We start from the raw sequence: 12584 nt of genomic DNA on the forward strand, positions 1-12584 counted from the left end.
CAATAACGGTGGATGACAAAGAAGCCAATAGAAAGAAGCATCTAACTTATCTAAATGGGAAAGAAAGCAAGACGGTAGCATTTATCAAACGGTGGCATTGATTCATATTAACAGAGAGATTATATTAACAATAAAATTCGTTAAACATGCAATTTGCTTTTAACTGTGGCATTGCATCAATTTTCCAGCGGCATTATTAGAGGGTGTTTTTTTACAGGGACTTTTTGGTGTAGGGACTAAAAAAAGTCCCTTTCAGTCCCATCTAAACCAAATAGGAGGGACTTTTAGGGACTAAAAGTGGACATTTGGGACTAAAGAAAGAAGACCCTGAGGGAGAGTCTTCTTGGGACTTTTTCCAATAGTTGCCCCTGCCTCGCATCACACCTTATCTCTATTAGTTCATTACTAGGGGTAACATGGTATTTTAGCATGTCATTTAATAACCTCTAGGCCATGTTTAGTCCCTGGAACCAATCAGGTAGGGACTAGTGACTTTTTAGTTGGGACTAAAAAAGTCCTAGGACTTTTTAACCAAACAGGGCCTTAGATTAACAACAGCTAAAGAGTTGCACGGGACAGTGGACGCACCAGCACCATGTGCATCTACCGATGTATAAAGGGGTGATGCACAGTTTGTTGCAACAAAGAACAAACAACCAAGGAGCATATTTGTGTTGGTCCCACTTTTGTTATCTTTAGACACCTTTCCCTATGCGAGGGCAATAAATCTAGTCGTTCTCAAACTGTACATCCTTGTCCCCCAAAACAAAAAGATCAGTTCTTACAGATGTGCGTACTGCTTTTGTCATTGCTTTCCCTTTTGGACAAACGTAGGTGCTGGATAGCCAGTCTGTATTACTTCCCCCCTTCCTTTCCTCTTTGAACCACGTCTAGATTCAAGCTATACAACTTTCCCCACTACTTTCCCCCTTCCTTTCCTCTTTGAACTACGTCCTAGATTCATGCTATACAACTTTCCCCCTTCCTTTCCTCTTTGAACCACGTCCTAGATTCATGCTATACAACTTTCCCCACTACTTTCCTGTTTGATCCAACACCTAGATTCGAGTGCAGAAGCGGAAAAATCCCACATGCAGCTAGAGCAATGCATGTGGAATAAGTAAATTATACCTTAAGGTTCTTGGGGTGTGGTTCGGTGGGCGGCCGGAGGACGTTCTGCCCACACTATGTACGACGGCGAGGAAGAAGGGTTCGGAGGCCCTCCCGAGCCGTCGTTGGGTGAAAGAGAACAACTGCGTCAGTAGTGGATTCCCACCCTCGCCGCCGACGACAGCATTAAGCCTCCTTCCCTTTCCGGCGGATGGATCATGCTGGCTCTTTGACCAGCAGTGAGGGGAGAGAGAGAGAGGCCAACGAAGTCTTGTTTAGATGTGGAGAGGGTGAGATAGTGTGAAGAGAGCAACTACAAGCGCTGAGGCTCCAACATGTATATATATAGTGGAGAGAGAGTGTGAAGAGTGCAAACCCTAGAAAACAAGTGACGAGGCTGCACCGTATACGTGATGAGGTGATTATACAGTCACTGCGAGATCATATAGCTCTGTATCCATCCATTTTGACCAGTCAAAGAATCCTCCTGGCACCACCCCAGATCACTTTCTCTCTCTGTCATGCGGGGCCTACCTGTCATTGGGTGGAAGAAAGAAGTCGAACAAAAACAAAATTATGCTCAAGTGCGGTTATCGAACCCGAGACCTCAAGTTTGATGAGCGAATAAGCTAACCAGCTACATGTTGGGTAACATAGCAATAATTCAAAAAAATTCCTACATGTCACCAAGATCAATCTAGGAGATACTAGAAACAAGAGAGAGGGAGTGCATCTTCATACCCTTGAAGATCGCTAAGCGGAAGCGTTACAAGAACGCAGTTGGTGGAGTCGTACACGCAGCGATTCAGATTGCGGTCGATTCTGATCTAAGCGTCGAACAACGGCGCCTCCGCGTTCAACACACGCACAGCCCGGGGACGTCTCCTCCTTCTTGATCCAGCAAGGGAAGAGGAGAAGTTGAGGGAGAACTCCGACAGCACGACGGTGTGGTGGTGATGGAGCTCGTGGTTCTCCGGCAGGGCTTTGCCAAGCGCTACAGAGGAGGAGGTGTAGGAGAGGGGGAGGGGCTGCGCCAGGGGAAGGGTGCGGCTGCCCTCTCTCTCCCTCACTATATATAGGGGGAAGGGGTGGAGGAGGCGCCCTAGGGTTCCCTAGGGGAGGGGCGGCGGCCACAGGGGAAACCCTAGATGGGTTTGGGCGCCCCACCCCTAGGAAACTTGCCCCCCAAGCCGGGAGGGGTGGCAGCCCTAGGGGAGGCGCCCCCATCTCTCCAAGTTACGTGAGATGGGGTGGGAGGGGCCCTTAGCCCCTTAGTGGGATGATGTGCCCCCTCCCCTTGGCCCATAACCCCCCCCCAACACTTGCCGGGGCCTCCGAAACCCCTTTCGGACACGCTGATCGTCACCCGGTACCCCCGGAACAATTCCGGACTCCAATACCCTTCATCCAATATATCGATCTTCACTTCCAGACCATTCCGGAACTCCTCGTCACGTCCGGGATCTCATCCGGGACTCCGAACAACCTTCGATAACCACATACTATTTCCCATAACAATTCTAGCGTCACCGAACCTTAAGTGTGTAGACCCTACGGGTTCGGGAACCATGCAGACATGACCGAGACATCTCTCCGGCCAATAACCAAAGCGGGATCTGGATACCCATATTGGCTCCCACATGTTCCATGATGATCTCATCGGATGAACCACGATGTCAGGGATTCAATCAATCCCGTATACAATTCCCTTTGTCTATCGGTATGTTACTTGCCCGAGATTCGATCGTCGGTATCCCCATACCTCGTTCAATCTTGTTACTGGCAAGTCTCTTTACTCGTTCCGTAACGCATGATCCCGCGGCTAACTCCTTAGTCACATTGAGCTCCTTATGATGATGCATTATCTAGTGGGCCCAGAGATACCTCTCCGTCATACGGAGTGACAAATCCCAGTCTCGATTCGTGCCAACCCAACAAACACTTTCGGAGATACCTGTAGTGCACCTTTATAGCCACCCAGTTACGTTGTGACGTTTGGTACACCCAAAGCATTCCTACGGTATCCGGGAGTTGCACAATCTCATGGTCTAAGGAAATGATACTTGACATTAGAAAAGCTTTAGCAAACGAACTACATGATCTTGTGCTACGCTTAAGATTGGGTCTTGTCCATCACATCATTCTCCTAATGATGTGATCTCGTTATCAATGACATCCAATGTCCATGATCAGGAAACCATGACCATCTATTGATCAACGAGCTAGTCAACTAGAGGCTTACTAGGGACATATTACGATCTATGTGTTGACACATGTATTATGGTTTCCGGTTAATACAATTATAACATGAACAATAGACAATTATCATGAACAAGGAAATATAATAATAATAATAATTTTATTATTGCCTCTAGGGCATATTTCCAACAGTCTCCCACTGGCACTAGAGTCAATAATCTAGTTCACATCGCCATGTGATTAACACTCATAGTTCACATCGCCAGGTGACTAATACCCAAAGAGTTTACTAGAGTCAATAATCTAGTTCACATCACCATGTGATTAACACTCAATGAGTTCTAGGGTGTAACACCCCGGAGTAATGATGCTATAGTAACCCCTGGGGTTAAGTTAATCTTTTTGCTAAACATGTGCCTGATCATTATTGTCTCATGTTCTTTCAAATTCCAGTTGAATTCAAATTCAAATTCTGTGTGAAAATCAAAATGCTCAGACATGAAAACAAAAATGTTCATCATGTGCCAAATATTCCACAACTAATATTGGTGGTGAACCAACATTTTTGCAAAGGGTTTGAGTGGCCTAAACTACTTAAAACAGTGACCTAAGCAATAAATTAAATGCCCTTTTTAATTTACAAAATTGGCAACTATTCCAAAAGCCTCCCAACCTTTTGTGGCAGTTCACCTTAATTCTTTGAATTTGTTTTGATCAGTGGCATAATTTTGCAAAGTCATTTTTGACAAAAAGGAAAATGCAAAAGCTGCTGAAAATAAAAAAAGGAAAAAGGTAAAGTGGGAGAGGCCCTCTACCCCCTCCCTGGACCGAACCCCCCTGGGCCGGCCCAACTCCCCCATCCTAGGTGGCCCACCTCCCCCGGTCGCCCTTCCCCCCTCCCTGTTCCTCCGACCGTGCCCACGGTCGCCACCGAGCCGCCTCGTCGGCGTCGACGATGAGGGATAAGACCCCCGACGCCTCAGGCTCCCCTCTCCCCTCCCACTTGCCCTACCGCCCCACTCGCGCCAGTCCCTATCCCCTCTCCCCGCTCGCTCCATCGCCTCACCTCCTTCTTAGAGCCACCACCCGAGCGCGGGCGCTGCCGTCCTCCGTCGTTGTCGTGGCCACCCGCGACCCCGCGCCCGCTGACCCTGTCGGTGAGCTCCGCGGGGGTCTACTCCTTCGACCGGTGGCCTCAGCTGGAGCTCGGAGGCGTGGCAGCACCGGATCCCCTTCGTCCCCACCTCCGGCTGCCGTCGTTCTTCTTCATCTCCGGCGACGCCTGCTGCTGCTACTAAGCCTCTCACTGGCCTCCGTGTGCCGCGCGATGAGCTCCTCCCTCCCTCCTTTCCTCTCCTCGGCCTCTCCTAGTAGTCGTAGCTGCCGTTCTCATCGCCGCCCGAACGCAGCTCCGCCGCGAGGCTCGCCGCCAATGTTGTGGTCATTGACCTGCCCTTCCAAGCACTCGAACGTGCTCAGGTCCCCTCACCGTGGCCGCTCGTGCCGCTAGATCCCCTCCCCGTGCCCTCTGTCGCCGTTGGCGGAGATGGCCGAACTCTGGCGTCCACCTCGCCGCGTGCCGTCGTCATTTTAGGTCTTACCGAGGCCAACCGTTAGCGCCATGCGACGCGCCTCGCTCCCCTCTTTCGAACGCCACCTCACACGCGCAAAACGGTGGTCGGAGCGCGTTTTCTGACGTGTCCCGAGGCCTCCGCCGCATTTTGGCGTCGCCGGCGTCGAGCCGCCGGTCACCGCCGACGTGGCTGGCCTGGGGCCACCCCAGTGCCACTGCCAGTGGGCCCCATGGGCCCCAGTTGACTTGGTTGACCCAGTCAACTGCTGACTGGGCAGCCCCGTGCCCCTGACAAGCGGGCCCCACCGCACATTTAAGTTAATTAAAACATTTAATAATTAAATCTATTTAGTTAACCTAATCAGTCACTGATTACTGGGGCCCATGCCCCCTAACTAACCCTGTTAGTTTAGTTAAGCCTCTGTTAGACAAAGAGGCTGACAGGTGGGTCCCAACTGTCAGTTTGACTGGTCAACAGAGCTGACGCAGTGCTGACGTCACTGCTGGCGCAATAAACCTTTTTTGCTTTTAAAATAATTCAGAATTTGGTTTAAACTTCGAAATTCCATAACTTTTAAACCGTAGCTCAGATCGTAAAAGTTTATATATGAAAAACGCCCAGAAAAACGAGACGAATCCGAATACGCGGTCCTTTCATCTGTCACATGCCCCTAGCATGCTGAACATGGAACATTCCCCCTCCGGTCATCTGTCTGATACAAGTCCGGAACCGGGAATACATTTCCGGTTGAATTCCCCATTCTCCTATATCGTGTAGTACTACGTTAGGGCAACCCTAGCTCTGCCTTTCGTCATGTTATGCCTTGTGATGCATTGTTTGCTCTGTATTTACTGTTTCTTCTCCCTCTTCTCTCTGGTAGACCCCGAGGCCGATGATGCTGCTGTGATCGACTACGTCACCGACGACCCCTCCTTCTTGTCTGAGCAACCATGCAAGTAAACCCCCCCTTGAGCATTCCGATATTTCCCATTTCTTTCCTCTCATGCTTGCATTAGAACTGCTACTGCTTTATGTATAATCCTACTCTGATGCATAGCCTGTTTTTGTTACCTGCTTTCATACCTTACCTGCTTATTCTAATCTGCTTAGTATAGGTTGGTTAGAGATCCATCAGTGACCCCACCTTGTCCTAGTTGCCTCGCTTTATGTTCGATGACTCGATCAACGTGATCGACGTTCAGGCCCCGACACCGCACATCACCCCCCTAGTTGTACGACACTACAGAGTTTGTATTGAGTACCGAGGGTGAACCTCATACATCACTCCTGATGAGATCTCTGTAGTGTAGCTATTCGGTCGTGATCATCGAGGGTGATTTCCTCCTTAACCACTACCGTTACGGCTCTGTCGTGCAACCCCTCAAGTGTGAACCTCAAGGGTGGATCCTCTTACGTTCACCTTGATGACAACATCGAGTGGAATTCACCGGGGGTGATTCCTCGGGTTTTCCCCTTGATGTTTGCACACACGGGTACTTGGAATTTACAGTTGTTACTTGGATAGGCGGGTCGACCCTGAGGGGTACCCGCGAGTGGAGTCGGGTGGACCTAGAAGGTGCCCGCGAGGTACTTACGAGGCGTGGCCGGGCATTCTTAGCCCTTGCCGCAAGTACTCGAGACGGGGCGACGGGGTCACATCTTTTGTGAGTCTCTGCTTGTTACCGCGCGTTCCTAATCCACTACGATTTGGATATTTGATCCGAGGGGCCTCTGGCCTAATAGCACTAACCATCACGTGGGCATAGTATGGGCGTTCTGCGTCGTATACATCAGCCGAAGCTTAATAAACGTCAGCGACTGAGCGGCGCGCGCCGGGTTGGACTGCGTAAGCACCTGCCTTTTTGAAGGAGGTAGCTAGGTCTGCTCACCGGCCGCGTTTGCAACGTGCAGGAGTTTCCGGGGAGATGGCCCATGACCCCTGGGGGCATAGGTTTAGTCTGGCGTGCTGACCTCTCTATTAAGCCTAGGTCGGGTTGCGGCGTATTGTTTGGCCGAGGCCGGGCATGACCCAGGAAAGTGTGTCCGTCCGGAGTTAATCGAGCGTGGTGGGTAAGTTGGTGCACCCCTGCAGGGAAGAAAACATCTATCGATAGCCTGTCCAAAGGTAACGGACACTTGGAGTTGTATCCCGGTCGATATAATTAGAACTGGATACTTGTGATGAGAAATGGATGGATATGAGATGATAACTGGATAGTATGGCTCTGGGATTGCTTTCTCGCAGGGAGTCGAGAAAGGATCTCTGGCCGAGGTTGATAACATTACTGCTACTTTACTTTATGCTACTCTACTCCCTACTGTTGCTGCAAGATGGTGGTTTCCAGAAGATGCTAGTCTTCGATAGGCTAGGCTTTCCCCTCCCCTTCTGGCATTCTGCAGTTTAGTCCACAGATACATCCCATTTCCTTTGATACAGATGCATACTTAGTTTAGATCTGATGTAAGTCTTGCGAGTACTTTGGATGAGTACTCACGGTTGCTTTGCTACTTCTTTTCCCCCATACCCGATTGTTGCGACTAGATGTCGGATCCCAGGAGCCAGACGATGCCACTGATGACTACTGCTACCTCGAGGGTGCCTACTACTACGTGACGGCCGCTGATGACTTGGAGTAGTTAGGAGGCTCCCAGGCAGGAGGCCTTGCCTTTTCGATCGATGTTGTTTTTGTGCTAGCCTTCTTAAGGCAAACTTGTCTAACTTATGTCTGTACTCAGATATTGTTGCTTCCGCTGACTCTTGTGTTTTCGAGCTTATGTATTCGAGCCCTCGAGGCCCCTGGCTTGTAATATAAATCTTGTATTATTTTAATGTGTGTCTAGAGTTGTGTTGTGATATCTTCTCGTGAGTCCTTGATCTTGATCGTACATATTTGCTTGTATGATTAGTGTACGATTGAATCAAGGGCGTCACAAGTTGGTATCAGAGCCAATTGCCTGTTGGTAGCCCCCTTTCCAACTCCTTGGCCGAAGTCGAGTCTAGTCACTACAAAAACTTTTACTAACATGGTTGTGTGGCTTACGGGCCCACGTCGTCATATGGGTGGTATTAGGATCTTTTATTCCTCGTCTATACTCTGGGACTCTGATCTCTCTTCTATTCGGGTTAAAATGGTTTTACTAACTCTAACATTAGGATCCCGTGGCCACATCCACCCCAAAGATGGATAAGCCATAGTTTTCCTTAGAATAGTGTTCTGGATAGTACACACACCGTCGTGATGACAACGAAGTGGTATCCATCGTACCTCTTTCATTATGCATGTTTCATCATGAATGATCCTTGTTTTTGCAAATGCTCAATGATGAACTACCCCATGTTACTTGTTAGCAGGATGGTTAGACCCGCTGGTCGTGGCCGTGGTGCTAACGATCCACCACCACCCGAATTCTTTGCTGGAATGATGCAACAGTTTGAGCTGAATCGCCAATTCATGGAAGGAATGATGGTTTAGTTTCCTCGTCCGAACATGAATCAACAACCAACCCCAGGAACTCTACAGGACTTCATGCGCCTCAACCCAACTATTTACCGCAGCTCAACTCAACCCCTTGATGCTGATGACTGGCTCCGTGACATCACATATGTAATGGAGTCTGCTAGTGTGGCCCCTGCTAGCTATGTCACCTTTGCATCTTTCTTTCTGAAGGGTCCCGCTGCTCAATGGTGGGACAGCCACAGGCGTACCCTACCTGCTGGAACGGTCATCACTTGGCCGGATTTTCAAGCTGCCTTCTGTGGCCGCTTCATTCCTCAGGGAATCATGGACAGGAAGAAGCGAGATTTCCGCAACCTCACCCAAGGCAACAAATACTGTAGATGCTTATCAGCGGGAATTTTTGGACTTGTCTCGTTATGCTGAAGAAGACATTGCAACTGATGCTCGTAGGCAAGAAAAGTTTCGTGATGGACTTCACCTGATATTAAGCTAGCACTGCTCGCTCATGACTTTGCCGACTTCGCCACCTTGGTGAACAAGGCTATTCAGGTTGGGACTGGTCTTCAGGAACACCAGGGATTCCTTAGGCACAGCCGTGACGCTGGCTCATCTTCGGGCCCGTCAGCGCAGAAGCGTCAGATATGGATTCCCCACAACATGCATCGTCCAGCTGCACCTGCACCAAGACAGACCTATGCCGCACCTCGTCTACCTCCTCCACCGCAGAGGCAGCCCCTTCGGGCTGTACCACCCCAAGCTTCTGCTCCCAATCCCAATGATGGTCTGTGCTTCAAGTGTGGCCTTCCGGGCCATCATTCCAAGAATTGCCCTCAGAATCAGAATCAGCTGGCTCTGCCTTCTAATGCTCGTGGTATCAATCAACCCCGCAACCACAATGCTAGACCATATGGTCGTGGTCAAGCTAAGCATGTTGATCTGAATGAAGCTCAAGACCAACCTGCCACTGTGATGGGTACTCTGCTCGTTAATTCAGTACCAGCATCTGTTTTATTTGATTCAGGAGCATAGCATTCTTTCATATCAGAAGAGTTTGCATTCATGCATGGGATTAAATACGAAGAGATGCACACTCCACTAGTGGTAAAACCCTGCGGGCCAATGCCAAACCTCCATGGTTAGTCACAACGTTTCAGTTGAAATCGAAGGGTTGGAATTTTTTGCATCCCCCATTATTCTGAAGTCTTCCAATATTGACCTCATCCTAGGAATGGATTGGTTGAAAGCACATACGACTTCTATCGTTTGCACCACTAAAACTGTCCACCTTCTGCACCCTTCAGATGAGATAGTAAGCTACCACGCTCAGATTGTTCAAAACACTGAAGCACGACTTTATGCTTTGAATGCGTTGAATGCGGCACCTCTTGAGGGAATTGAAAAGATCCCAGTTGTTCGCGACTTCCTAGACGTCTTTCCAGAAGAACTTCCAGGAATACCTCCTACTCGGGCTGTCGAGTTTGTCATCGACTTGAAACCAGACACCGTTCCTATTGACAAACGACCCTACAAGATGCCGCCTCATGAACTCCTTGAACTTAAGGAGGAAATCGACAAATCTCTTCGCAGTGGTTTCATTCGTCCCAGTTCCTCTGCTTGGGGAGCACCTTCTCTCTTTGTAAAGAAGAAGGATGGAATGAACCGTTTGGTCCAAGACTATCGTCCGATCAACCAAGCAAGAATTCAGAACAAATACCCGCTTCCTCGGATCAATGATCTGTATGATCAACTGGCTGGTTCATCAATATTCTCTAAACTCGACTTGAGGTTGGGTTACCACCAGATCCGTGTTCGTGAAGAGGATATTCCAAAGACCGCCTTCGTCATCGTTATGGTTCTTACGAGTACACCGTCATGTCATTCGGTTTGACCAATGCTCCAGCCACATTCTCTCGTCTGATGAACTACATATTCATGGATTACCTCGACAAGTTCATCGTAGTCTATCTGGATGATATCCTGGTATATTCGAAGAACAAAGAAGAACATGCTGAACATCTCCGACTTGTTCTAGAGAAGCTTCGAGAACATCAAATTTATGACAAGTATTCCAAGTGCGAATTTTGGTTACCCGAAGTCACCTACCTTGGGCATGTCATCTCCAAGGATGGTATTGCCGTCAACCTAGAGCGCGTTCAGGCTATTCTTGACTGGACCCCTCCGAAGACTGTCAAGCAAGTCAGAAGCTTTCTCGGTCTTGCCAGCTATTGTCGCCGCTTTGTCGAGAACTTCTCCAAGATTGCCAAGCCACTGACCAATCTGCTTCACAAAGGCGTTAAGTTCGATTGGACAGACAAATGTCAGGAAAGTTTCCAGGCACTCAAAGACAAGCTGACATCTTCCCCAGTGCTTGCTCCCCCTGATTCTCGCAAGGACTTTGTCGTCTATTGCGATGCTTCACGTCAAGGATTAGGCTGTGTCCTAATGCAAGAGCGCAGAGTGATTGCTTATGCCTCTCGTCAAGTGCGTCCTCATGAAGGGAACTACCCAGTTCATGACCTTGAGCTTACTGCGGTTATCTATGCACTGAAGCTATGGCGACAGTACCTTCTCGGTAATCGTTGTGAGATCTTCACTAATCATCAGAGTCTGAAGTATTTGTTTACTCAGCCAGATCTGAACCTCCGTCAGCAGCGATGGATGGAAGCTATTGCTGACTACAACTGCGGTATATCTTATACACCTGGCAAGGCTAATGTAATGGCCGATGCCCTGAGCCGTAAGTCCAATTGCAACAATCACATGGTCTTCAAAGCTCAAGCCCGCCTTTATGAAGAGTTATGCAAGCTGAACCTTCAACTAGTTCCACAAGGTTCTCTGAATAACCTTGTCCTGGAACCAACTCTGCTGAAAGCAATTAAGTCCGCTCAAGCCAAAGATGCTCACGTGGATTTGATGAAAAAGGATCTTGCCTTAGAGAAATCCAGAGATTTCTCACTTGGTGAAGATGGAACCTTATACTTCAGAGATCGCATTGTCGTACCCCCGTTCGAGATTATGACAGAGAAGGTGATGAAAGAAGCGCATGATACCCCTCTCTCTATTCATCCGGGAAGTACCAAGATGTATCTAGACATCCGTCAGAAGTACTGGTGGTCTAATATGAAGCAAGACATTGCTCGATATATTGAAGAATGTGACGTTTGTCGTCGCGTCAAAGCAGAACATCAGAAACCGGCTGGGCTTCTGCAACCTCTCCCTATTCCTGAATGGAAATGGGATAAGATCCAAATGGACTTCGTCACTGGCCTTCCCAAGTCTCAGAAAGGTAACGATGCTATCTTTGTCATCATCGACCAATTCTCGAAGGTTGCTCACTTTCTGCCAGTCAAGGAGACTATCACTGCTAGTCAATTAGCAAACTTGTATATCTCCAGAATTGTGTCACTCCACGGCATTCCGGAGGAGATCAGTTTAGACCGCGGCAGTATTTTCACTTCGAAGTTCTGGGATAGTTTCCAAGAGGCAATGGGAACTCATATTACCTGGAGCACTGCTTATCATCCCCAATCCCAAGGCCAAGTCGAGCGAGTCAATCAAATTCTTGAAGACATGCTTCGGGCTTGTGTTATTTCTTTCGGCAAAAAGTGGGAAGAATCTCTCCCTTATGCGAAGTTCTCTTATAACAACAGTTATCAAGCCACCTTAAAGATGGCACCCTTCAAAGTGCTTTATGGACGTAAGTGCCGAACCCCTCTGAATTGGTCAGAAACTGGGGAACGGACGCTCATTGGTCCAGACATTATTCAACAAGCTGAAGAGCAGGTTCGCATTGTCCAGGATAATCTCAAGGCGGCCCAGTCCCGTCAGAAGAGCAACTATGACCGGAAACACTGGGGTTCAACTTATCAACCTGGTGAATAAGCTTATCTGCGTGTCACTCCTTTGAGAGGCACTCATCGGTTCGGGGTGAAGGGCAAGCTAGCTCCGCGCTACATTGGTCCCTTCCGCATCCTCGCCCGTTGTGGACTGGTGGCTTATCAATTCGAGTTGCCACCTCAATTCTCTCACGTCCATGACGTCTTCCACCTGTCGCAACTTCGTCATTTCTTCAAGGATCCGGAACGTGTAGTGGATCCGAAATTGATTGAAGTTCAAGATGATCTCACATACAAGGAGCATCCGATCTGCATTCTTGAAGAAGCTGAACGTCGAACACGCCAGAAGGTTACCAAGTTCCTCAAGGTGCAATGGTCAAATCATTCTAAAGATGAAGCCACTTGGG

This window comes from Triticum urartu, chromosome 3, assembly GCF_003073215.2.
Source record: "Triticum urartu cultivar G1812 chromosome 3, Tu2.1, whole genome shotgun sequence".
Lineage (NCBI taxonomy): Eukaryota > Viridiplantae > Streptophyta > Magnoliopsida > Poales > Poaceae > Triticum > Triticum urartu.